Source organism: Ambystoma mexicanum, chromosome 12 (assembly GCF_040938575.1).
Source record: "Ambystoma mexicanum isolate Mex_15411 chromosome 12, UKY_AmexF1_1, whole genome shotgun sequence".
NCBI classification, from domain to species: domain Eukaryota; kingdom Metazoa; phylum Chordata; class Amphibia; order Caudata; family Ambystomatidae; genus Ambystoma; species Ambystoma mexicanum.
In genome coordinates, this window is record NC_090936.1 from 636,577,977 (window position 1) to 636,602,411 (window position 24,435).

Sequence of the window (24,435 nt, forward strand, 5' to 3'; positions counted from 1 at the left end):
TCCAGAATCCCCTGTCCGGGGGGCGTCAGTGGAAAGACTACCCGTGCCGGAGGTAAGCGGGAGGTACCCCCAGAGTGCTGGGCGAGGGAAACCCGCTTACCTCAGCGATTACTACGTGCTGGGACAATTGTCGGATCAACCTGAGTCCGGGGAGTGTTGAGTAAGGGGACCCGGGTGGTTGATAATAAAGGGGCCAGTGGGGAAACTGTATTGATCGGTTGCGTTAATAATGTTGTGTGGTTTGCAGTGTGCATTATAAAAGTAATTTGTGTGTCCTCCCGAAAAAGGAGGAGTGTGGCGCTGCCCCTTTTACAGGGACGCGCACGCGGCAGCGTGATGTTGCACGCCGCCGCGTGCAGCATAAATAAAGGGGGCATTCCCGGAAGCGGGCAGAGCGACCAGGAAGCCCGAACAGCAAGGACGTTTGTGGTGTGGTCCTTGCCAGGTTGGGGGCTTACGGGCATCGCATGGGGGTCTGGACAAACCCCCAACAGCCCCTGGGCCACAGCCCGTTGCCCATAGAGCGCCCTCTTATTTTAAGCCGTCCACCATGCCTAGATACATGGTTGCAGGCAACATTATTTCACCATTTAGGCTCTCCCCAGAGTCATTGTTCTCGTGTGGTTGTATGCAGTATAGCGATACAGGTTTCTTAGGCCGCTTTGTACAACATCAAGCCTTCAATTCAACACATATAGTATGTTCCTAGGTATGATTCAGCTAATCTGCAAACACAGCATGCGCTGTACTTACAACTTTCTAGCCGCTCGAACTAATTGCGCTGTGGATGTAGACCCTGCTACCATAGCAACGCATACCAAACAATTTTCCCTTTTTTGTTACCGCGCATACGCTCTAGCCCTGCATTTCGTTCACTTGCTTGATGCGCATGCGCTCCCAGACTCTAGTGAGCAGCTCTGCTGCCAGAGAGTCGCATTTGCACTGCCAAGGCCCAGAGCACAGCCTGCCACGCTCCAGGTAAGCATTCTTGCAGCCTGCTACATCACCAGTAGTTAAAATAACATATACAATTCTAACCCGCATTTTCCCCTTTCTTTTGCAGTGCCGTGATTCATTTTGCTGGAAACAGCACACAGGGCTAAAATGTGCTACTAACATTCCTTTGGAACTGCCCTGTATTATCACACGCATTGATACATATTCCTGGCAGCAGCACATAAGGCCATGCACGTCTGACAGCTATCTGAAACATCACATGCCCAGCCCGAGGTAAGCGTGAGATTACCAATGCAAGTCACTCGTCCCCTACCGTACAGTCCCCTTCTCCACTCCTCCCTCCGAGCTACCTAATCCTTGCCTTCCCTGCCCACAGATTGATCCTGGCAACTTGGTCCACCCTGCGTGCCCTGTCCAGCCTGACTGACCCCCGGCTTGAAGAACATTACCTGACACATTTTGTTGTCATTTTTCTAGCCTTCTGCACTTACGGCCCCACCTCCTAATCCCAGGACCTGTACACAAGGTTTGTGCTGCTAATTTAGGAAGCTTAGCCTTTTCCATTGTTGGTCCCACCTATCCATGTAGAACCATTTGAGTTTTTTTAAATCTTCTTAATAGTCCTTCCAATGTGTGCTCTTACCTACAGGGAGACACAATCCATGGCCCGGAAGAAGGTGCCAAAATTGGATCCGAAACGTCCAAGGACTTTGCCCACTTCCAGCTAGTTCACATTACACCTAGGGAACATTTTCCCTGACGTTGACCTAGGATTGGTCACCATTTGACTGCAGCTAAACCCGAATGATGGCTAATTTGAGGACACACATTTTCCTTTGTTTGAAAATATCTCGTTTCTGTTTGTATTATAAATAGATTATGCATTTCTTTTTGTTTGCAATTATGTTAATTTATGCTATGCACTTTTCTCCATTTAAACAACTAAGCATTCAACTGTGGAGTTGCGATTTTTTATTAGTGTAAAATGTTGTCTACTGAACTCAGAGTAACTCATATTCAGATTATAAATATTGGCTTGTACTACCTTAATGTCTTATAAACCTTTACTGAAAAACAAGAAATAAAGCCAATGGCATAGCCAATGTAATTTGTCTATCCCCTGGTAGTATGTGTTACAGCCTGCTTCATTTTTACCTGTAACCCCGTTTTCTCAAATCTCAGAATACAGGATGGGTTTGCATGGCGATTTATCTATGCCAAATACACCCCTTTAAAAATGTCAAATCATACAAAACTAGGAATATGATCAACTGAATGTTGGCGGTATTCATCATTTGTGTTACACTACATATACAGGCGGGCATCAGCTTCAACAGTGGGGGTCAAAACTGAGCTATGACGCTCCATTACATCCTTTCTTATGGGCTGGCACCCCACATTAGCTCCTCCCGGTGCCCAATTACTTGCCACAACGCTGTTACTGATGCTTAAACCACAGTCATCAGCCTACACAGCACTGCCGACCACTGTACACACTCGCTCAAACTAAATTATAAGTTCCAAGTCTGTGACTTCCTTTAAGTAAGCTTATACTGGCTGACAAAAGGGATTGAAAAGAATCATCCATACAGCCCATGTTACCATCTCTGAGGCCAAAGCACCATCTTTACTGCCCACAATGTGGTTATCCTCAGAGAAAACCTTTGGTTTCATAGGGAGAGTGGGAGGGGCAGACCTGGATTGTGAACACAGAGTAGAAAAGGTTGTTGGCGTAGAGGCAAATCGCCTCATTACCATAGAGGCCATAATCACTCATACATGCAAACATTGTGTGTCCAAAAATCTGTAGGAATCTTAAATTTTCTAAAATATTGAAAACAATCGGTATTTGTTGCCACTAAATCGGTAGGTGGTAGGACTGATTAAGAAGCGGTATCCTACCGCCTAAATCGGTAGGGTTGGCAAGTATGTAGCAGGTGCCAGAGAGGGGCGCTGCGTTGTGCAGCTATGCTGAAGAAATAGCATATTGCACTTGCAGCGGGTGGAAGTGGCGAGACTCGCGCAGGGCGGGGCTGAAATGTGCGGTTTCCCTCGGCTCACACCTGCCAGAACTCATTAGGAGGAGTGGCTTGCCATTGCTTCATCGGCTCGCCCCAGCATGTAGATGACTGGCACCGGGGAGCTGGGGTACGGTGAACCATGTGGCAGTTGATATCCAGAAGTGCTGGAGCAGATCTCACGGGCGCCTCTGACAGACTGGGGAGGTTGCATTGGCGCACTGGTCTGCTAACTGCTGCCAGTAAGAACACACCATTATATAAAGCAGCAGCTTGGACACATCCCCACTGAAGAACGTTCTTCGGATTCTGTGTATTTGCGCGCCCTACAACCATGGCTGAACAGGCTGCTAAATCCAGGCCAAAAAAACAACAAAAAAAAGAAATCAGTATTTGTTGCCACTTAAATCGGTAGGCGGTAGGGCTGCTTAAAAAGCGGTATCCTACCCCCTAAATCGGTAGGGTTGGCAAGTATGATCACTGGGAGAGCTTTCAGAACCAGAAAGGCGTATGATGTTGGAGAACATTTAGAGTTATCATCCCTGCTTGCGGCCATTATCTCTGTCATGCTGACTGACTCACAGTCCTCTTAGCCCTCGACAACGCTTTAACTAGGTGTTCCCCACACCCAGCTTCACAAAGCGATGCAACACTCTTCAAAGGCAGCTTAGACTGCCCGTTACTGTCAGATGTAGGCTCACCCTCCCAATCCTCCTCACCTGATTCTTCGGAGGACGTATCTGTGGTGATCTTAACTGAGGTCTTGCGACTCACTTCTTTTCCACAGTCAGCTTATCCTTGAGCTTGCGGTCCTTCCGGTCGTGTAAATAGGGTCTGGCTCCCCCGAAGGCCACCTTGACAGATATAGAACCCTGCCCTCGGGAGACCCCGGGGAGCCAGCCTCAAGATCAGGGAAAAAGCCGAAAGGCAGAAAAAACCCTGATGAAACAATATGCAGGTGGAGATTCTGTAGTCCAGATCGTGGTAGACTGGAAGAATGATCTGTAGAAAGGCTCAGCAAAATGTAGAACCTCCTGAGTTCCTGGTGAATGGAAACCACGTGTCCAGCGGCAATGGATATCCAAGATAGGAAGTGGAGATAAATATACCGGAGTAAAAGGAGAAGGTAAGGATTAGATATTCTTAGAGTATGAATGCAGTGAAAAAGTGAATTGACTCGGACTGGAACGAAAGAGAGAAAGGGGAAGACCTAGGACGGAGCAGAGCGAGCAGATGATAGACAATGTCAGAAATTGGAAAACCGCCATGTTAAAGAATAACGGGCGCGAGAGAGGGGAAGCAGTTAAGAGCCCAGTATGGACGTAGTACAGATAACAAGAAAGGAAAGGCGAGAAACGCCTGAGGACAAACAGCATAACGGTGACTCGGGAAACTAAAGTACCCAGCTATAAAGATAAGAATGGCAGCAGTAAGAGGCTATAGACAGCCGAAGGTAGGAAGGAAAGTGCAGAGAGTCGCGGAAGGAAAAGTGAATCTCCGCTCAAGCCGCGATCGATGGCGGAAAGACGGCGGAAGAAACTGAAAGTAAGAAGGGTAATACGGGAGTCGCGTAAGTAGATAGAAAGTAAGATAGGCTATAGGAACTCTAGAGATGTTAACTACGAAGAGTAAGAATAGACAGAAGTGGGACTGAAGGCGGGGCTTCGAGGGTGGCTGAAATGGGAATCAGGAGTATAAACACAGGGTTGAATAACAGAGCGTCATTCAAAGGGAAAAAACACAGATACAACGCACTGAGCGGTGGGCGGAGTCTGAATTTATATGTGACTCCGCCATACTGGTTGAGGACTAGAGCGGGGAAAGAGGTGCAAGCCTAAAGCCTCCATCGATTCCACAGCTTCCATCCGCACTTCCTGACAGTTACTATGAAGTCCATAATGCTGCATTTCTGTCACTAATATGTGGGCGATAGTAGAATTTGTAATTTACTTTACTAACATTTTCAATCATTGCCAACCCACAGATAAAACAGACCGCAGACAAAATATGGCCGACTCAGGCCAACGATCTTTCAGCCGGGTCGATACAGATAACGGCTCACCATGCACAAGCATGGGTCCAATACACAGTACTACAGCACACTGCATGTCACAATGGGCTTGGCACCTTCCTTTCACCTGACTACCACTGACTGCGTGTTTCGCTCACCTGGTTCCCACGGGGGTGTCGGGCGGAGCTGGACAGCCACGGTCTCCACCAACGTGATGCGTAGTGCAGAGATGACTGACTGGACTGGCCCACCTAGCTTCATCTGCTTGACCCGTAGAAGTAGTCTCCTAAAGGCGGAGAAAGGGAATTAGCCACCCGTCGATTTGAGTAATAGCCCCTCACTGCGTCCCCATTTATCACCTCTGATATTCCCGTTCACAAAGCTCACCTTATAGTTTTGAATGATGACCTCTCCATCCTGCGAGGAACGCAGGGGCGCGTTGATGGCCAGTAACTTCACTGGCTTGAGGATATTGGAAGAGTTCTAGACAAATCTTGGCTCCAAACCTCCTGGCGAAGGACCGCAAGTATATAGTTCTTAAGAGTTAAAAAATGTCTGAATAATCACTCTTGTCCAATTCCTTTGTTTATCTTGCAGCTTAGACCCAAAAGAAGTTAGTCTTGTGGCAGGTGAAAGCGTTCAGGTAAGAGTCTGTGGCATCCCACACTGTCCGTTAAATGATGCCAAGGTTTAACTCGCTGCTTTCTCGTTTCTTACAGGTGCGGCGTAAGAAGATTTGGCGTGCTGGTGAATAATACCTCCGGCAGTAAAATCAGGTAAGTATATGGTGGCAAGAGATTGTCCTCGTTTGTTCCCTCGGCTCACCTTGTTGTTTTCTTGTCCCCCTAATGCAGCAACATAATGATGGAGACAGCGCCGGATCGTAGAGATGCTGCAAGGAATGGAGTATGGTGCGGCGCTGCTGCTGGCGATGCGACGTGTTTAAAATACAGTATTTTTCTTGTTCTAACCTTTCTTCTTATTTCCCTTCTTTCTAGGTGCTCTGGACTCGAGGCGGGCGTGGCAAGAGGCTGGATGCTGACTGCAGGCACGGTGAGCGTTACACTGCAGGATGCAGAATAACGCAAAGCGTGTGCTGCTCTTCGGGCGTGGTTTAAATAGCCCCCATAGTAGTCCCAGGTAAGCATTCCTCCACGACCACACCCGAGTAACAAAATAGTCCCTAGGTAAAGTAGTCCCTTCCAAGCCTCACATGGGCTTGGATCTCTTGCAGCATGGTCTGCATCAGGTAAGTTTTAACATATAAGCCTGGCGCCTATGGCGCCAGGACTGTTGCCCCATATGAGCCCGGCACCCTAGATGCCAGGACTGTACCCATATAGCCCCTAACAGGGGTTGCTGGGCTTTCTCTGGGTAACATGATGCCTACTTCCGGGGTAGATGGACTTGGTCTGGATGCCATGGGGTAGGCATCATGACAGCACTCCCCCCCCCCCCCAAGGCCCCTCCTAAAGTCGCTCTTCCCCTTGGTCTTGGTTTGTCTGGGAAATTCCGGTGGAATCTTCTCACCAACCGAGGTGCATGAACGTGGTCACTAGGTTCCCATGACCTTTCTTGTGGTCCATAACCTTTCCAGTTGATTAAATAAAAAAGTCTTGACTTAACCATTTTGGAGTCCAGGATACTTTTGACTTCAAATTCGGGTTCTCCGTCTACAAGGATGGGGTCAGGTGGCTTGGTTAGTCTTGTTCCAGGTTGTACTGGCTTCAGAAGCGACACATGGAAGTCGGGGTGAATTCGCATACTAGCAGGTAATTCCAATTTGACGGCCACCGGGTTGATAATGGCCTTAATAGAGTAAGGTCCCAAATATCTAGGGTTAAAGGTCCGCGTTCCCTTTAGAGGTATGTGTTTTGTGGCCAACCAAACTTGATCCCCAATCTGGTATTATGGAGCATCACTTCTATGCTGATCAGCATTTTTCTTGTATTTTTCTTTCGCTTGTTTCAAATGTTCAGTTGCTTCCTTAAAGGCTTGTGTAATAGTAGCGTGCAGATGGTTCACTGCGGGCATTTCTAAGTGTTGAGGTGAGTCGAGTTCTGAGGTTCGAGGATGGTGCCCGTATATGGTATAAAAGGGGCTTTGTCCAGTTCCAGAATGTACAGAGTTATTGTAAGCGTATTCGGCAATCCATAGAATGTCCTTCCAATTACCTTCAGTGTGGTGTAACATACAACGCAGGTAATGTTCAAGAGTCTGGTTGGTCCTCTCCGTCTGACCATCGGTCTGGGGGTGGTGACTGGTTGATAACCTCACGTCGATTTGCACCAATTGACAACATTTCTTCCAAAAATGTGAAATGAATTGACTACCTCGGTCAGAGACCAATACGGAAGGAAATCCGTGTATTCAAACAATGTTTTCGAGGAACTCCTTGGCCAGAATTGAAGCAGAAGGTAATCCCTTTAAAGGAATAAAGTGGGCCATCTTGGAAAAAAGATCCATAATAACTAGAATGGTGTTAAATCCATTACATGGAGGTAGATCTGTAATAAAGTCTAACGATAAGGTGTGCCATGGTGTAGGCGGAATGTAAAAGTCCAGCTGTTTTTTTCTTCTGACTTTTGTTTTGGGCGCAAATGCCACAAGACATTACAAATGACTTTATGTCTTTTCGCCAGGTGGGCCACCAGAATTGTCTCTTAATTTTAGCTTCAGTCTTTGCGATACCTGGGTGCCCTTCCATCAGGGTGTCATGATAATTGGAGATGACTAGTTCTTGTAGTTCCTTGTGTGGCAGAAATAGTCGCCCTTGATAATAAGGTAGATCATTGATGACTGAGTAGTCCGGCCCTTTCTTTACCCAGTCCTGCAGGGCTGTTGGATCGAAGAGTTGTAGGATCTTTACCTGAATATCCTCTAGTGTCTCTAGAGTAGTTATGCCAAGAATTCTTTGTTCTGAAATTATAGGTACCGGTTCTGGTTTCACATATGCTTCTCCCATCCCTATTCGGGATAAGGCGTCTGCCTTGCCATTTTTACAGCCTGGTCGATAAGTGATCACGAAATCGAACTCGGCAAAGAACAATGCCCATCGAAGTTGGCGTGACGATTGGGCCTTGGCTGTTTTTAAATACTGCAAGTTCCGGTGATCGGTGATTACAGTAATGGTATGCCTGGCACCGAGAAGATAGTGCCGCCAAGCCTTGAAGGCGGATTTGATGGCTAATAACTCTTTATCGGTAACCGCATAGTTTAACACGGATGCCGAGAACTTTCTGGACCAAAATGCTGGGTGAAGTTGACCAGTTTCAGGATCCTTCTGGGACAGGACAGCTCCCATGGCTAAACTAGATGCATCAGTTTCAACTATGTATGGAAGTTCAGGGCGTGGGTGCTTTAATACAGGTGCAGACGTGAATTTCGCTTTCAACTCTTGGAAGGCATTTTCAGCTTCTTCGGGCCACAAGAAGCATTTGTTTTTTCGCAAGAGTGCTGTGATAGGGTGTACAACATGTGAGAAATCCGGAATGAATCTGCGGTAGAAATTAGCAAATCCGAGCATGCTTTGTACTCATTTAACTGAGCTGGGTGATGGCCACTTGAGAATTGCGTCCACCTTTCGAGAGTCCATTCGGACTCCTTTTGGAGTCAGGATAAATCCAAGGAATTCAACTTCTGTAGCATGAAAAACGCATTTTTCCAGTTTTGCATATAACTTGTGCTGGCGTAGTTTCTCAAGGACTGCACAAACATGCTTCACATGGTCTGATTCTGAAGAGGAGTACACTAGAATATCGTCTATGTATACGACAACACAGATGTCAATGGGTTCACAAAGGACATCGTTCATAAAATACTGGAAGGCTGCTGGTGCCTTGCACAACCCGAAGGGCATCACCTGGTATTCGAATAACCCGTACTTAGTGCGAAAAGCAGTCTTCCATTCGTCGCCTTTCTTTACACGTACCAGATGATATGCCCCTCGGAGATCTAATTTAGTGTAGCTGCAAGCGTCCTTTACTTGGTCTAGTAATCCGGGGATCAGAGGCAATGGGTATTGGTTCTTAACCGTGATCTGATTCAATGCGCGGGAGTCTATGCACGTTCTGAGGTCTCCTTCCTTTTTTGGCACGAAGAACAAAGCTAAAGATGAAGGGGACTTGGATGGACGAATGAACCCATTGGCAAGGTATTGGTCCAGGTATTGTCATAGGTGAAGGTTTTCAGGTTCAGTAAGGTTGTAGTTCCTACAACATGGAGGTTGTGCACCGGGTAGGAGATAGATTTGACAATCGTATGATCTGTGAGGTGGTAAGGTGTTTGCCTGTTTTTTTTGGAAAACATCCTGGAATTCTTGATATTCCTGAGGTAACTGCACGACTGGAGTAGCGACTGCGGCCAGGCCTTCATTCAAGGGTTTTTTCGGGTAACAAGTACGTGCACAATCCGGGAAGGTTATTCTCTTCTCTCGCCAATCAATACAAGGATTATGTCTTTCCAACCAAGTTATCCCCAGTATTATTTGGAACTGCAGGGCTTTGATTAAATCAAACACAATAGTCTCTCGATGCCCATCCTGACCCAATAGTGTCATCTCTGGGGTGAAATGAGTTACAGGCCCAGAGGCAATTTCAGTTCCATCGACTGTGGTAATGACATCCGAAGTGGTCTTTCTGCAGAGAGGTAGATTCATCCTAGAAGCCAATTCGTGGTCCACATAGTTTCCTATGGCCCCGCTATCAATGTATGCCCTTACTGTGTGCATACGTGATGGTTGCCTTGGATCTATAAGGACCATTGGTATGATGAAGTGCGAGGTCTGAGTATCCTTCTTCAAGCTTGGCAAGCGGACCTCTACGCTTGTCGGGCGTGGTCGTTTCCCGAGTCAGACTCCATATGGCTTTTATCAGCAGCTCCTACCACTTTCTTGGGTGGTTTTACAGGGCAATCCCATAGAAAATGTCCCGAAGTTCCACAGTATAGACACAATTGCATTTGCCGTCTCCTTTCTCTTTCCTTCTGAGTCAAGGGTCCTTTAACCCCTCCGATTTGCATGGGTTCTGAGGCATCTGCTCCTTTGGGGGTAGCGTTGGGTTTAACCAACACCCAGTTCTCGAACTTGGCTCGGTCGGCCTTTCTGTTCTGAAGTCTGTGATCTAACTGGACCACTAAGTCTATATATTCAGCACAGTCTTGAGGTGGGTTCACAACTTGAGCCAAAACATTTTCTCCTCGAAGTCCTCGATGAAATAATGTAATCCGTTTTACCTCGGGCCATCCAGTTTCCACCACCAACCTATTGAAGGTTGCGATGTAGGTTAGAAGGTCCTGGTTACCCTGTCGTAGGGACAAAAGTTCGTTATCCAGGACCTGTCCTTGTGAGTGCCGGGCAAATAGTCTTTCCATGCTCATTTGAAAACCCTGAAAATATCGAAGAATCGGGTCATCCTGATTGACTAGTGGAATTGACCAATCCGCTGCACTGCCGCTGAGATATGATAATACAAAGGCTACTTTGGCTTGATCGTTTGGAAAGGCTCCAGGTCTGCATAAAAAGTGCAAGCGGCATTGGTTCATAAACACAGCAATCTTTTTCGGGTCCCCAGCAAAACGTTCCGGCGGGGCTAAAGGAATGCTCCCTGGTAGAACCACTTGCACAGGATTGTTCGATGAAACAGGAGTTGAATTCCCCTCCCCCCCACCTCCGAGTCCAGGTAATGGCGTTTGCCCAGCTTGGTTTTGCAGTAATTGTCTAGCAAGATCATCAGTGCGTTCCTTAGAAACAATCAGCTCTCTCCTGAGGGTATTAGTTTCTTGGCGAGCGGCATGTACTTCAGCCCCAAGTTCCCCTAATAATAGGGCCAGTTGGTCAGTTTCTGAGGTCTCCATGACACCCGGGTGAGGATTTGTAGGAAGGCTTTGCGTTCTGTTACGCTCACCTGGTTCCCACAGGGGTGTCGGGCGGAGCTGGACAGCCACGGTCTCCACCAACGTGATGCGTAGTGCAAAGATGTCTGACTGGACTGGCCCACCTAGCTTCGTCTGCTTGACCCGTAGAAGTAGTCTACTAAAGACGGAGAAAGGGAATTAGCCACCCGTCGATTTGAGTAATAGCCCCTCACTGTGTCCCCATTTATCACCTCTGATATTCCCGTTCACAAATCTCACCTTATAGTTTTCAATGATGAGCTCTCCATCCTGCGAGGAACGCAGGGGCGCATTGATGGCCAGTTACTTCACTGGCTTGAAGATATTGGAAGAGTTCTAGACAAATCTTGGCTCCAAACCTCCTGGTGAAGGACCGTAAGTATATAGTTCTTAAGAGTTCAAAAATGTCTGAATAATCACTCTTGTCCAATTCCTTTGTTTATCTTGCAGCTTAGACCCAAAAGAAGCTAGTCCTGTGGCAGGTGTATGCGTTCAGCTAAGAGTCTGTGCTATCCCACACTGTCCGTTAAATGATGCCAAGGTTTAACTCGCTGCTTTCTCTTTTCTTACACGTGTGGTGTAAGAGATTTGGCGTGCTGGTGAATAATACCTCCGGCGGTAAAATAAGGTAAGTATATGGTTGGAAGAGATTGTCCTCGTTTGTTCCCTCGGCTCACCTTGTTGTTTTCTTGTCCCCCTTAGGTGCTGGAATGCAGCAACATAATGATGGAGACAGCGCCGGATCGTAGAGATGCTGCGAGGAACGGCGAGTATGGCGCGGCCCTTCTGCTGGCGATGCGACGGGTTTAAAATAAAGTATTTTTTTGTTTCAAAGGTGCGATGAATCCGAAATCAGGTAAGAAACCCAATAATGTTCTTGTTCTAACCTTTCTTCTTCTTTCCCTTCTTTCTAGGCGCTCTGGACTCGAGGCGGGCGTGGCAAGAGGCTGGATGCTGACTGCAGGCACGGTGAGCGTTACGCTGCAGGATGCAGAATAACGCGAAGCGTGTGCTGCTCTTTGGGCGTGGTTTAAATAGCCTCCAAAGTAGTCCCAGGTAAGTATTCCTCCACAACCACACCCGAGTAACAAAATAGTCCCTAGGTAAAGTAGTCCCTAACAAGCCTCACATGGGCTTGGATCTCTTGCAGCATGGTCTGCATCAGGTAAGTTTTAACATTAGAGCCTGGCGCCTGTGGCGCCAGGACTGTTGCCCCATATGAGCCTGGTGCCAATTGACGCCAGGCTGTACCCATATAGCCCCTAACAGGGGTTGCTGGGCTTTCTCTGGGTAACATGATGCCTGCTTCCGGGGTTGATGGACTTGGTCTGGATTCCCGGGGGTAGGCATCATGACACTGCGCACTCCAGTAACACACTCTCTATAAGTGTTTATTGTTACCATATCTTTCTCCAATCAATGCAAGAGTGGCAAATTGAGACTGTCGAGGTGCACTTTAGCAGCAACAACACACAGAAAATTGAAGCATTTTTGCTTCAGGTTATTTTTTGCTGGCGACTCGCTCAGGAGCAAAAGACCAAAGGAGGGATGGAACAGAGAGGCAACTCGCAAGGGAGACTGCCACACAAGAGTGACTCACCAAAGCAGCGAAGGAGCAGAGGGGCAACGGACCATTGCAGCCAAGGACTTGAAAGGCAACTGACAGAGAGATTTGCTTTTGTCTTGGTTTTTATATTAGTCCATTTTTTGGTTTAGCTTTAAGCTGAAACTATTGCACTGGAGTACAGCTTGGCTAGAGATATCCTATGAGGAGGGGCACACAGCTCGATGGTGTGGTTTAGTTAATTACCAACACATTGACTGCCCATGGCCAGGCGAATACCTATGGCCATTCCCAGACACTATCTGCCCCTCCCCGACCAAAACCCACCCACTCGAGATAGATCTCTTTGAGCTAGGTCTATCAAGCAATCACATCAAACCATGGCCTACTAGCGTTATTTTTAAGTAGTCTTCTGAGAGTTAATGGCTTATTTGTAGTTGTAAATGGGGTACTTTTGAAATAAAAATGTCTTAACTAAGTATACTGTTAGCCACTAATGTTATCTGTTCCTTGTACTGAGGCCCTGTTTAAACATGCATTGACAAAGTCAACAGTTTTGGCTTGATTATAGGTAATAGATAGGCATATGCCCTGTCATATGCCTGGAAGATCATACCAATGCCCAGCTAATGTCATCTTATGACCAAGTACTACCATTTTGGCAGTGCCTGTTAAATGCCTATCTCCTGGCTACACAAAAGTCAAAACTGTTATATTTGCCAAAGCGTGTATTCAACGGAAGGGACTGCAGCCTGATGATTACGGACAACTTAAAGTGTATTGAGTTTAGGGTAGGAGTATGGGTTTTCCTGAAGTACTGAAATTCTGGTTGCATTCAATTACTATTATTTGTACTTCGAATATTAATTAAGAGAAAAGAATACAGCAATCATTTTAAATGAATATTAAAGCATCAACTGTTATAGCTGGATTACCTTCCTGTACTATTTGTGTAGGAAAATGACATTTTTACCTGTTCACACTATTTAGAGCTGTGTGACAGCAATCAACATATTTTAAGCTAGGTTTGTAATTGTGTGTTTTAGTGTAAATGATCGTCCACTGATTAGTCCAATAAACATGTTCTAAAGAGATGTGTGTCAAATAGCATCTTGTTGAATTTGCATGCACAGTTGGAACAAAGATTTCTATTTATAAATATGTTTTCGATATTTGTCGGGGACGAATTCAGTGCCATTGTTTTTTTATTACAGAAAATGTTTATTCCAGGCAGGAGCAAAAAGAACCAATGTAGATTGAAAACCAAAGGTCAACCCCTGGCCTCTGGTCTGGCCCTGTCCTGCCTCTGTCCTGCCTCACTCCTGCCCCTCCTTCGACCCCTCCCACCATCCCACTCCCTCCTTTTAGGATGAAGCCAGAGTATTTGGTATTTTACTGTGTTTTTATAGCGCTTTACACCAAAGCACTGAACAAATGTATAAAATGGTACATCAAATTGAAAGCACATGAAGACATCATGATCAGTCAGAGAGCAGATGTTCCTCGAGGCGAATCTTGGAAAGGGGGAAAGAAGAAATGGAACAGATAGATAAAAGGGAGGACAATCCAAGATTTAAGGGCTAGAAGAGAAAAAGAGTGAACGCGAGATGAACCACAGGGGGGTCGAGGGATGAATTGGAGAAATTGGGACTGAGACCTGAGGGGGAATAAAAGGAGATAAAAGGAGAGGTAGGTTGGGGAAAGACCATAGAGATATTTGAAAACAATACAAAGAAAATTATATAATAAGCGAGAGTCAAAAGAAATCCAAAGGAGGGAAAGTAGCGCTGAAAAATTGAGTCACAAGGAGATAAATGAAGACGTACACAGAGTAATTATAGAGTGAACAGAGAGGGGCAAGCCGATAAGCAGGGAGACCGAAAAGGAGAGCAGAGCAGTAGAAAAGATGAGAGAATACAACAGTGGAGAGTAAAGACTTAGTAGTTTGAGTAGTGAGGAAGAGACAGGACTTGCGAATAATATAGAGTTGAACATTATTTCCAGAGCCCCTTGTTGCTCCCAGTGCATCCCTGTCAACAGATGAATGGGATTTGAGCTATCAACGCTCGGCCCTTCGTAAAATGTGTCGGGATGAGCGCTGGGGAAATAAGGGGCAAGAAGGGTATAGAGCTGGGTTGTCCAACTCCAGGCTTCGAGGGCCGGAATTCTGACGGGTTTTCAGGATATCCCTTATTAATGTTCATGAGAGAGATGAAGGCAGAGAATCAGAAGACGCAGAGGTCGGGTTAGCTTTAGAGATAACCGAACATCAGAGTCAGTAAGAGGGGAGACTGAAGATATTAGCGAGTGCAGGGAGACAGAAGGAGTTGTGGGGGATAAAGAAAAGTTGGGAGAGGAGGAGAGAGAAGAGTGAAGAGCAGACATTTTATTGATGAAATATTCTGAAAAGTCAAAAGCAGGGGGGAGATGAAACGGTAGCAGGATCAGGAGGAAGGAGTGACAAAATACAGAATACAAATACAGAGGGTGAGGTTAAGTAGAGAGAAAGTCCAGGGAAGTTAGTAAAGTACACTTTTTTTTAATGATAATGTGTTATTTATATAGCGCCTTTATCCAAAGTGCTTTACAGAGCACATATTTACATGCCATAAATTAGCAGACAAATCACGATAATAGGGCCTCACAAGCAGACCAACATACAGGAGTGGACTGGCCTATAAGGAACACTGTAGATGTAACGGCAGGCCTTTGAACCCTGTGCCTCTTCTGTATGGTAACCTATTTTATGTCAAAATTTCTCATAGGAAAATGGTTGGGCTTGCTGAAAGTGTGTAATATGCGGCCAATTTGAAAATTATTTCCAGGGCCCCTTGTTGCTCCCAGTCCACCCATGTCAACAGATGATTGGGATTTGAGCCATTGACGCTCGGCCCTTCGTAAAATACGTCGTGATGAGCGGAGGGAAGGATTCGTCCATGGCTGGGAAGGTCTAGAAGAGGGAAGAAGGGTATAGAGCTGGGTTGTTCCAACTCCAGGCTTCGAGGGCCAGAATTCTGACGGCTTTTCAGGATGTCCCTTTTTAATGTTCATGAGAAGAAATATGCATACATTTAGAATCATTGCTTACAAATTTATCTCATGAATATGAATAAGGAGCATCCAAAAAATCCAACATGTTTCCAGCCCTCGAGTCTGGAGTTGGACAACCCCAGTATAGAGTATCCAGAGAGAGGTATAGATAAGGCAGAGTCAGGTGAAAGTGACGAGAAAGTGTCAGGAGAAGGAAGAAGTGAGGTGATGGCAACAATAAAAGATGCAGGAGAAAAAGAGCGCAAATCACAGCACCAAAAAGGTGATGATGGGGATAGAAATGATGGAGGCAAGGGTAACGCATGAGAGAAGGTAAGAAGATAGTTATCAGATGAAGGAAATGGAACAGCAGTAACAGAGGAGTTACTGGGAACAGTTCAAAAGATCAGATCAAGATAAAAGCCAGAGAGATCGGAGGGTGTGGTAGGAACAGTTAGAAGATGATAGGAATCAAGTAAGGTTAAGAGTAGAAGATTTGAGTGGGTAGAAGAAAGATGAAGATTGAAGTCACTAAGAAGAATGACGGGTGATTCTAATGGAAGAAGAGATGAAAGGAAGGTGTCACAAACCTCCCAAAATGATGCAACAGGTGCAGGAGGCTGGTAGCAACAGGTTGATGTTTAGAGAAGTATGCAATGCAAAGGTAGGGAAGGAAAGCAAGTTACAGGAGACAGAGAGTTACAGGAGACAGGGTTTGGAGTGAAAAAAGTTAAGGAGAGAGTGCCAACGCTCCCACTAAGTCCAGATGGGCGAGGGAAGGAGGAAGAAGATGTAGGGAGAGCAGCAAGGGTTACCGTATTTTAGGGGGCGAGCCAGGTCTCAGACAGAGAAAGCTAAACTGGTAGCAGAGAAAAATGTCTAAGACAGAATGGCATACTGTTCGATAAGGCTATGTTGATGGGGGTGGGGAGGCTGTAAGGGACGGGGCAGAGTACCACTAGTTACATATTTCTACTTCAGCCACTGCACTAACTCCAATCAGTCGTCTGAATAGTCAAACTATAAACCTCAGGTGAAACGTGAAGCTACGCCAAATAAGTATATTTTAACACCTATGCGGCTATGCATGATTTCGCGAGAAAAAAAGCCTTCCAGGATATTGTTTCAATTTAACTGAACTTTCCAATTGACCCCATGTCTACTGGCCCACAAACATCCAGCACCGGCTCGTAATAACAATAATGCATTCCGGGACTTGTAGTCGGATCACTTCAACGGAAACAATACGCCTGAGGAACCAGATTGCTTTTTTTTGCAAAAGAAGCCCCATGTGCCCCCATTCAACTGATCGCATAGTTGTAAAACAGAGCGATATAAAGGCGACTACATCAGGAACTAAATCAGCAAAGTTCCATGCGGAAGTTGTACATTATCACTTCATAGCAAACCCCCCAACGCTCAACCGAGGTCTATTGAAATCAGACGTACACAGCACAAACACTATAAAACACGCCAATTGTGGTTAAAGAAACGCACCTTAGTTATGTTTTAGTTCCAACCGCAGTGCCATAAACAACTGCTAAACGAATTGTGGATTAACGGAGGCGAGACCCCGGGCTGCGCCAAAGCGTAGTGTTTACATCCCATCCTGGAAACAGACCCTAACAACGCCCCGCCTCCTCTACAACACTCCAGTCGCACGTGACGTGCAGGAGGCCAGTTACGTCTGTGGTCTAGGCTCGCTCGTGAGCTTCAGCCAATTGCCTGCCTCGCCTTGTGATGGCCACTGAATGAGCGGGAAGGCAGGAGCCGAGTGAGCCTCGTGGCTGAAAAGTGAACAACAGGGACGTTTCTCGAGCTGGAGAACGAGGCCGGCTAACTACGGCGATGCAGCCGGTTCACAGTTCCAGCCCATTCTGTGGTAAATACGTTTACATTGTGGGACTTGTGGTCCTGCGCAGCATGGCGGATTACTTGTTTTCCTGTGTAGAAGACAGGCGATTTTTTTCAATGCAGAGGGTGGTATTTGGGAAGTTGTCTCGTGCTGCAGATTGCCGTGATGGGGGTTCGGCCAGTTTGGAGGGTCAGAGTGTGGCACGCATCCTGTTCAGAGGAGCGGACTCGTGGTCCTCTGCAGAAGGGCAGAATTCTGGCACAGCTGTGTAAAGAGGTACGATATATCGTGTGCATGGGTGGTATTTGTGAATGTGTCTTGTGCAGCAGAGGGTTATGGTTAGTCTTTTGTAGAGTAGCAGACTTAGGCATTTGTGCTGCGCGCACCGTGGGGGGACTGATTCTGTGTCTGGGGGTCTCATTTTGTGCAGAGATCAAGGGGGCATGGGCAGCACCAGCCCCTGTCTGCCCAATGGTGTTCCATGCTGCTTTGGGTGGTCATTGCCTCAGCAAAAACGAAATCCCTTATCTGGATTGTTTTAGATGGCCTGCACTGCCAGTGATTACCATTTCTTTATGAAACTAAGTTTCCTTTGAACTGGGGTGAAAGCTGAATAACTAATTGGCCACATCAATGTGCAAAGGACTTAGAGAAGGGCAGGAGGGAGGTTCAAAGTGTGTTGGCTTTAATGGCTCTACTTACCACCAACTTTCAAAACTCCTCCATTTTAGCTTCCGGTTATCAAATCTTTATTTTGTTTTTTGTTATTTATTACAGACCCACTTATGTCTCCCCTACGGCATGCCAAATAGACAATTATGCACTACAATCATAAAATCATAAAACATTGTTAATATTTCCAGTTCTTCTGGAAAGACTATTACTCAACCTATGGCCCAACAGGCCTTTCCAATCAATAAAATACAAGATATTTACTCCATATTTCCCTTCCTTATATAATCCAATATGTGTTACCGGCAGAGACAATCCCCTTCCATTAACAGCTTCACAGCCTCCTGCCAAACATAGTACCCTGCACCAGTTATAACCAGTGAATTTGCTCCATAAAAGGTGCCCCAAAACTGATCAGTGTTTATACTGTCAGATTCCGTTACAAAATCAGAATAGGCCTTATGATACTGCAATTCCAAAACGCAACATTGTGTCAGGACATGTCGGCTGGTTTCCACCTGTGCCAAGCACAGGCGGCAAAGCCTTTCTTCATATTGGACACCACACCAACTCCTCGTATAATCCTATGTAGGTAATTTGTTTAAACGTAGAAAGATAACAAAATCACTCATCTACTCCCTTCAAGGCTTAAAGAGATAAGAACATGGCCCATCTATTGTAAAAGCCTGCTGTATGTATTCCTGAAATATTATCATAGTGAACATGGGCTGTGTTTGATAACAAACTAAGGAAAGAATTTAGAGATTCTGTCATTAATCTTGCCGCCACCTGGTCCATGAACGTATTGCCATCTAAAGGACTCAACCTAAGTGTGCAATAAAGCTTACTTCTCTTGAACAGCCAAATGAGCATAGAGAGAATGTACGCCCGATTTGATTCGCAAAGCCTCTACTAGTGTAGAATTCAGTACCTTTAGTATAGATCTTAGTAGCTTTCCCTCATATCTATCCAACCAACCCCCATGGGCCTCTGATAGTAACTCAAGGCCATATATCAGAGCCGGGATGATACTTGTCTGATATATCTTAATCAAACCCTCAATGTTATTGCCCCCTGATCCTGCCATAAAACTTTTTTTTTTTTTATCAGGAGCAACTTCTTGAATACATGTGCAGAGATGAGCCTTCCAAAATGTTCACGAGTTGGAAAGAAACAAATGGAAAATCCTAGATAGGTGTAACAATCTACTATATCCAGCTTAATGCCATTTGAGGTCCAAACAAATGACTCCGAATGCTTTGCCTTTCTACTGTAAGAGGATTCAATTCAGCACTACAGCCAAGTCAACGCCTAGTCTAGAATACTGAATGAAAACCCTTATTGATATATCTTTATGTCCAGTTCATGCGTTCTGGATGACTACCCCTATATAACACCCCTCTCTTGGAATCCTCCTGACCCCACTGAGCCAAGAAGTAGTTCTGTTTTGCAAGTTAAAAGGTTTAATTGATAATTTAAACAATAGATATTTATATCACACTTTAGAATAAATTAATAATTGAATAGCACACTTAATCTGATATGATAAAGATTAACAACAGAGAATCTGGCACTAGCACACCTCTTTATAATCGCTAAGGAGTTGACATGAAATGGATAAGGTAGCACAATACTTTTATGGTTTCAAATGGATGCAATGTGGAATGAAATGCAGTACAGAAAATAACTTGATAGGATTTCAGCAAAACAATGTAATCACTTTTCTCTGGCAATCCCCTCCCCCCCTTTATACAATGCAAGGAAATGGAAGGAAGCACACAGTTCTCAGAAATGCAATCAAATGTGATTCAGTTCACCCCAGCAAGCTTAGATTACAGATCGGAGTTTTAAACACAGGCCCAAAATGCTTTTATATGTGCTGGCAATGAAGAGAAAAATATGCTAAAATGCTTTTAATTCCCTCTAGGAGGTTCAGGGTGAGTGAAATCAAGTTAATATTAGTCCAGGCTCACTTTAGCAAGGATCTAGGAGTAATTGGTAGGTTAAACGAATTTTTGGCAATTGAAAGCAAGAAAACTGCTGTTTTCACACATTGAGAAATTTGCAAATCGCGGCAAAATTCGCCAGTGCGTCTTTCGCGATTACGGCAAAACTATAGGGGGTAGGAATGCGGTTCTAGGTTCGTAGGAAAGCCACGATTCTAAGCTAAGATTCAAACGGTCACAGAGATATGAGCGATTAAATAAAGGTCGTTTTTCAGATTTGAAATTTTAAAGTTCAAAAAGACAAGTGCAGCTTGCAACTAGAAAATGACAAGTGACAGCTTTACAAATGACAGGTGACAGTTAGGAGACAGTTCTACTTAGATTAAAATAGGATTGAATTATATTATTTTAACTACGAGATTGGTTCTGCACAGTCTGCTAGGTACTCACAATATATTTTTTTAAAATATGCCTCGCCACGGATCTGGTCAGGTTCTGGACTGGACTCTGGTCTCTGCACTTCACAGTGATCTGGGTCAGCTCTCTCTCTCTCTCTCTGGATTCTGGAGATTGATGGATTTGAAGTCTGGATCTTTCCGGCAGAGCTTCCAGCTGCAAATGGATTTGAAGGTCCCTATCTGTCCTGTCTGTCTGCTTTCATGTGTTTTTAAAATGGGTGTGTGTGCAGCATCACTAGACCCTACCCCTCTCCACTTATCATTGGCCAAGCTTTCATTTCTCCACTGATTGGGGGAGCTAAGTTGTGTCAGAGTGATGTCATTTTACAGCCTGCAGAAAGTCCACTCCTCCTGTCAACTTGCACACAAATCTAGATTTGAACCAAATACATATTTGCAGAGGTACATATTGTTTTAAAATTACACGCACCCATCACATATCACAGGAGGTATACCCTGTCCAAATCTGCTCTTCCTGAGAGCTTGCATTCAGAAATGGCAATATTTTGCACTTTTTAACTGGTTTGCAATACCGGACATTACCCCAAATTTACACACATGTGCGCAAGGAGTATGGACATTAGTTGATGAAGTGTCAGATTTTTCACATGCACACATTTTGAGTAATATCCTCTTTTCCGCTAAAACCCCCCTGAACATACCATCGGGTCCTAACACGTCTTAAAATGTGGGCAGAAAAATCACAAGAATTATGGTGTCATTTAAATAATTTTCACAAGTCCGTACTATGAGTTATTCATCTTTTTAGAGTTATGTTCTGGCCCCAAAGGGGTGTGGTTTCCCCCCAGCACAAGGTTGAATTTCTGGTTTTTCCAGTTCTGCCAAGCCAGCTTGCTCTCACGGGCAGTGCCCCTCCCCTTCCCTTCCAGGAGGAAGCTACATTTACGACATCTGCAATAAACCATCTGCGTGGGTGAAGGGGGTTGCATTGTTCAGAGCTCCTGTATTCTGTGGGGGCTCCCCTTAATTCAATTATCAGAGAGATGGCATATCCTTAGTGTGGCCAGCAAAAGGCAGATAGGCCTGGGAACACAGCTGTGACTCAAGTTTCACTCCTGATGGGGGGGTAGTTGCCAGGCAAAATTGGAATCTCTTTAAGCCAGTTTTTAGCTACATGTCATTTCTGTTCCCCAGTCTTCTACATTCAAATAAAACTGAACATTTTTACATATGCAGCTAGAATGCTGATTCTAAGTTTAAAACTATGACATTTAAACAATTGAAACCTATGTGACACACAAAAGTAGGTCACTCAGTCAATTTAAACATTTAGATTTTTAGTGTCTTTCAGTCCAAATTTACTTAAACTGCTGAAATCCACAGCTCAGCCAGTCTTGTTATACACCTTCAAGTCACTTCAGAAATAACCTTACATTGTATCCACCTCTCAGTAAGTCTTTCTTTGGCATGTTTTGGGTTCATTTATTCAGTTTTCTACAAAAAAGTAAAATCTGGTGTTGTTTTAAAACGCCGGCTTTTGGATAGTGGTGAGTACTGGTACTGCACCCCTTTTTGGGATTTAAGAAAATGAATTCTCAACAGTTATGGGTTTGCTTTTGGCAATCAGCATTGGCACTCCCAATGGTTTCAGACTACTGTGTGGGTAGTCCAATGGTGGTTTTAGGCAGTGTCCTTCTGTGCCCATAACATCGGCAAAAATGAGTGGCAGCCTATTCTTCATGCATTTCCCTGTGCATTCTCTGGGAAGCTCTGGCCATCATGATGTTTTCCATGTCAGGACTGCACAGTTTTGAGGTAGGGCTTGGATGCGTGGATAAAAACATCCCACAAGCCCCCCTCTTGCGATGGCCATTCTGTTTCACTGATGGGACTCGCAAGACCTGGGATGTTTCCTCATCTTCTTCCAATAGATGGCACAGTTCAGCATCTTTTTCTCCATCCGGTCACATCGATCGGTTCTCCTCGCCGGTCCTGATGGGAATATTGGGCGGTACACTGGGCCCCCTTGCGTCATCCTCCCAGTCTCCGGATCATCCTCCTTGGCCGGTCTCCAGGTTTTCTTTCTCCTAGGACGACAAAGGAAGAGCGGCAATACCTATTCATGGACATTTCTTCCACCACTGTTGAGATAGTGGGGCAGCATATGCATTTCATCATAACGAAACATTACATTCTTATTTTGAAAAAAAAAAAACAGTATAACTAAGAGACAGTTTCATGCAAATCACAATATTTTAGAGACTAGATGTGGTATGTTTTATGGTTGGAACTGAATTAGTCTGAGACAATACCCGCTAGGATTCCAGAGGATTCCTCCAGTTGTTGCAGAGTGTGCCTGGGATGGCAACATTTCAACTGGTTTATGTGGACCCACTTGTCTTCCCCCGCTGCCAAAGGACCTTTGGGGATGTGGATTTTGTAGGCCACAGGGGAGATCTTGTCGATGATCTCAAAGGGTCCCTTCCATGTAGGCAAGAATTTCCGCTGTTTTGCCTGGTTTCTTTGGAAGTTGTATAGATAGACCCGGTCTCCCACCTGATATTCCTTCCTGGAAGTTTTCAGGTCATAATGGGTCTTCATGCTATCAGCCGATCTTTCTAGATTCCGCTGAGCATAAGCAAAAGCATGTTGAAGGTGTTTCCTTAAATTCTCCACATACTCATGAGTTGTGGAGGCATTTATCAGTGTCTGCTCTTGGGTCCTGTAGAGCAAATGCTGAGGAAGCACCATCTTGCGCCCAGTCATCAACTCAAATGGTGACATTTTGGTTGCAGATGAAGGGGTAGATCTGATGGCCATTAGGACCAGAGGTAATCGGATATCCCAACTTGGCCCAGAATCTGCCACAAACTTCTTTAATATGCTCACAATGGTTCGGTTATATCTCTCTACTGCCCCAGAAGAAGCTGGCCTGTAAGCAATATGCAACTTCCTTTTGACCCCCAGTATCTGCCACATCTTTGTCATTACTTCACTGGTGAAGTGGCTACCCCTGTCTGACTCAATCCTTTGAGGTAGACCAAAACGGGAAAAGATGTGGTTAATCATCAAGGCAGCTGCAGTTTCTGCCTTGCAATTTGGGGCTGGGAGACATTCCACCCACTTGGTAAACAAGCATGTCACAGTCAACATGTACTTATTCCCCCTAGCAGAGCGAATCACGGGGCCTACAAAGTCGATTTGTAAATCTGACCATGGCAGTGTCATCCCCCGCTTTTGGAGAGGCGCTCGGTGCGTGAGGGATGATGGCTGAAATTGTGCACACACAAGACACCCCTTCAAGTATTGGTCGAGGTCCTGCCCCATGTGTGGCCCGTATGCAACCTCTCTTAAGATTTCCAGTGTTGTGTGAAACCCCCTATGACCGGCGGTGGCCGCATCATGGGCGTGACTTAACATCAGGCTTCGGAATGAGGTAGGAACCACCCACTGGTCATGGCCAGCTTTGGATTTCCTTACCAACAAACCGTCTTAGATCCGGAACATTTTTGGACATTTCATCAACACTCTTAGGTCCTCTTTCCCAGTGTAATCGGTATCCGTCAGGGGAAAGTTCTCAGGGTCCTCAAGGTGCTGGTAAAATGTACCAATTATTGGATCCCCCTTCTGAGCGGTAATCAAATCAGCATCAGGGGTCTCCTTACTCCATTGTGCAATTGAAAGGTCATTGTGAGCATTTGTCTGGGACCTAGTGATAGCAGTGACCTGAATTTCCCCCAACAGGGACTCAATCTCAATTAGATCCCCTTGGATGGCCCCGGTTTTGGCCAGCTGATCAGCTAAGTCGTTTCCAGTTTTGTCTGGTCCCTCTACTTTGGAATGACCCTTGATCTTCTTCCAATAGATGGTCATCTCACTCGAGGTGACCAGATCATCAATGTTTTGGATCAACTTCCCATGTTTCAAGGGTTTGTTGTTAGCACATAACATGCATCTGGTTTTCCAATTAACCAGGTGCTCCACGAACCCGTTCCGTACATAATCCGAATCTGTGATTATGACCAGTTCGTGGAGTTGATGCTGGACAGCAGTGAGGATGGCCTGATGCAC

The 24,435-nt window shown here is 45.4% G+C and overlaps 1 protein-coding gene across 1 annotated transcript in view; it reads right to left on the reverse strand.

Annotated features, from left to right (window-relative positions):
- IQUB (IQ motif and ubiquitin domain containing) overlaps positions 1–17,163 on the reverse strand; it is a 548,499-nt gene extending 531,336 nt beyond the window's left edge. Inside the window, exon 1 of the mRNA XM_069629104.1 lies at positions 16,970–17,163. The gene's annotated coding sequence lies outside the window, so the exon portion shown is untranslated. The remainder of the gene's footprint in view (positions 1–16,969) is intronic.
- Positions 17,164–24,435: the final 7,272 nt, after the last annotated feature.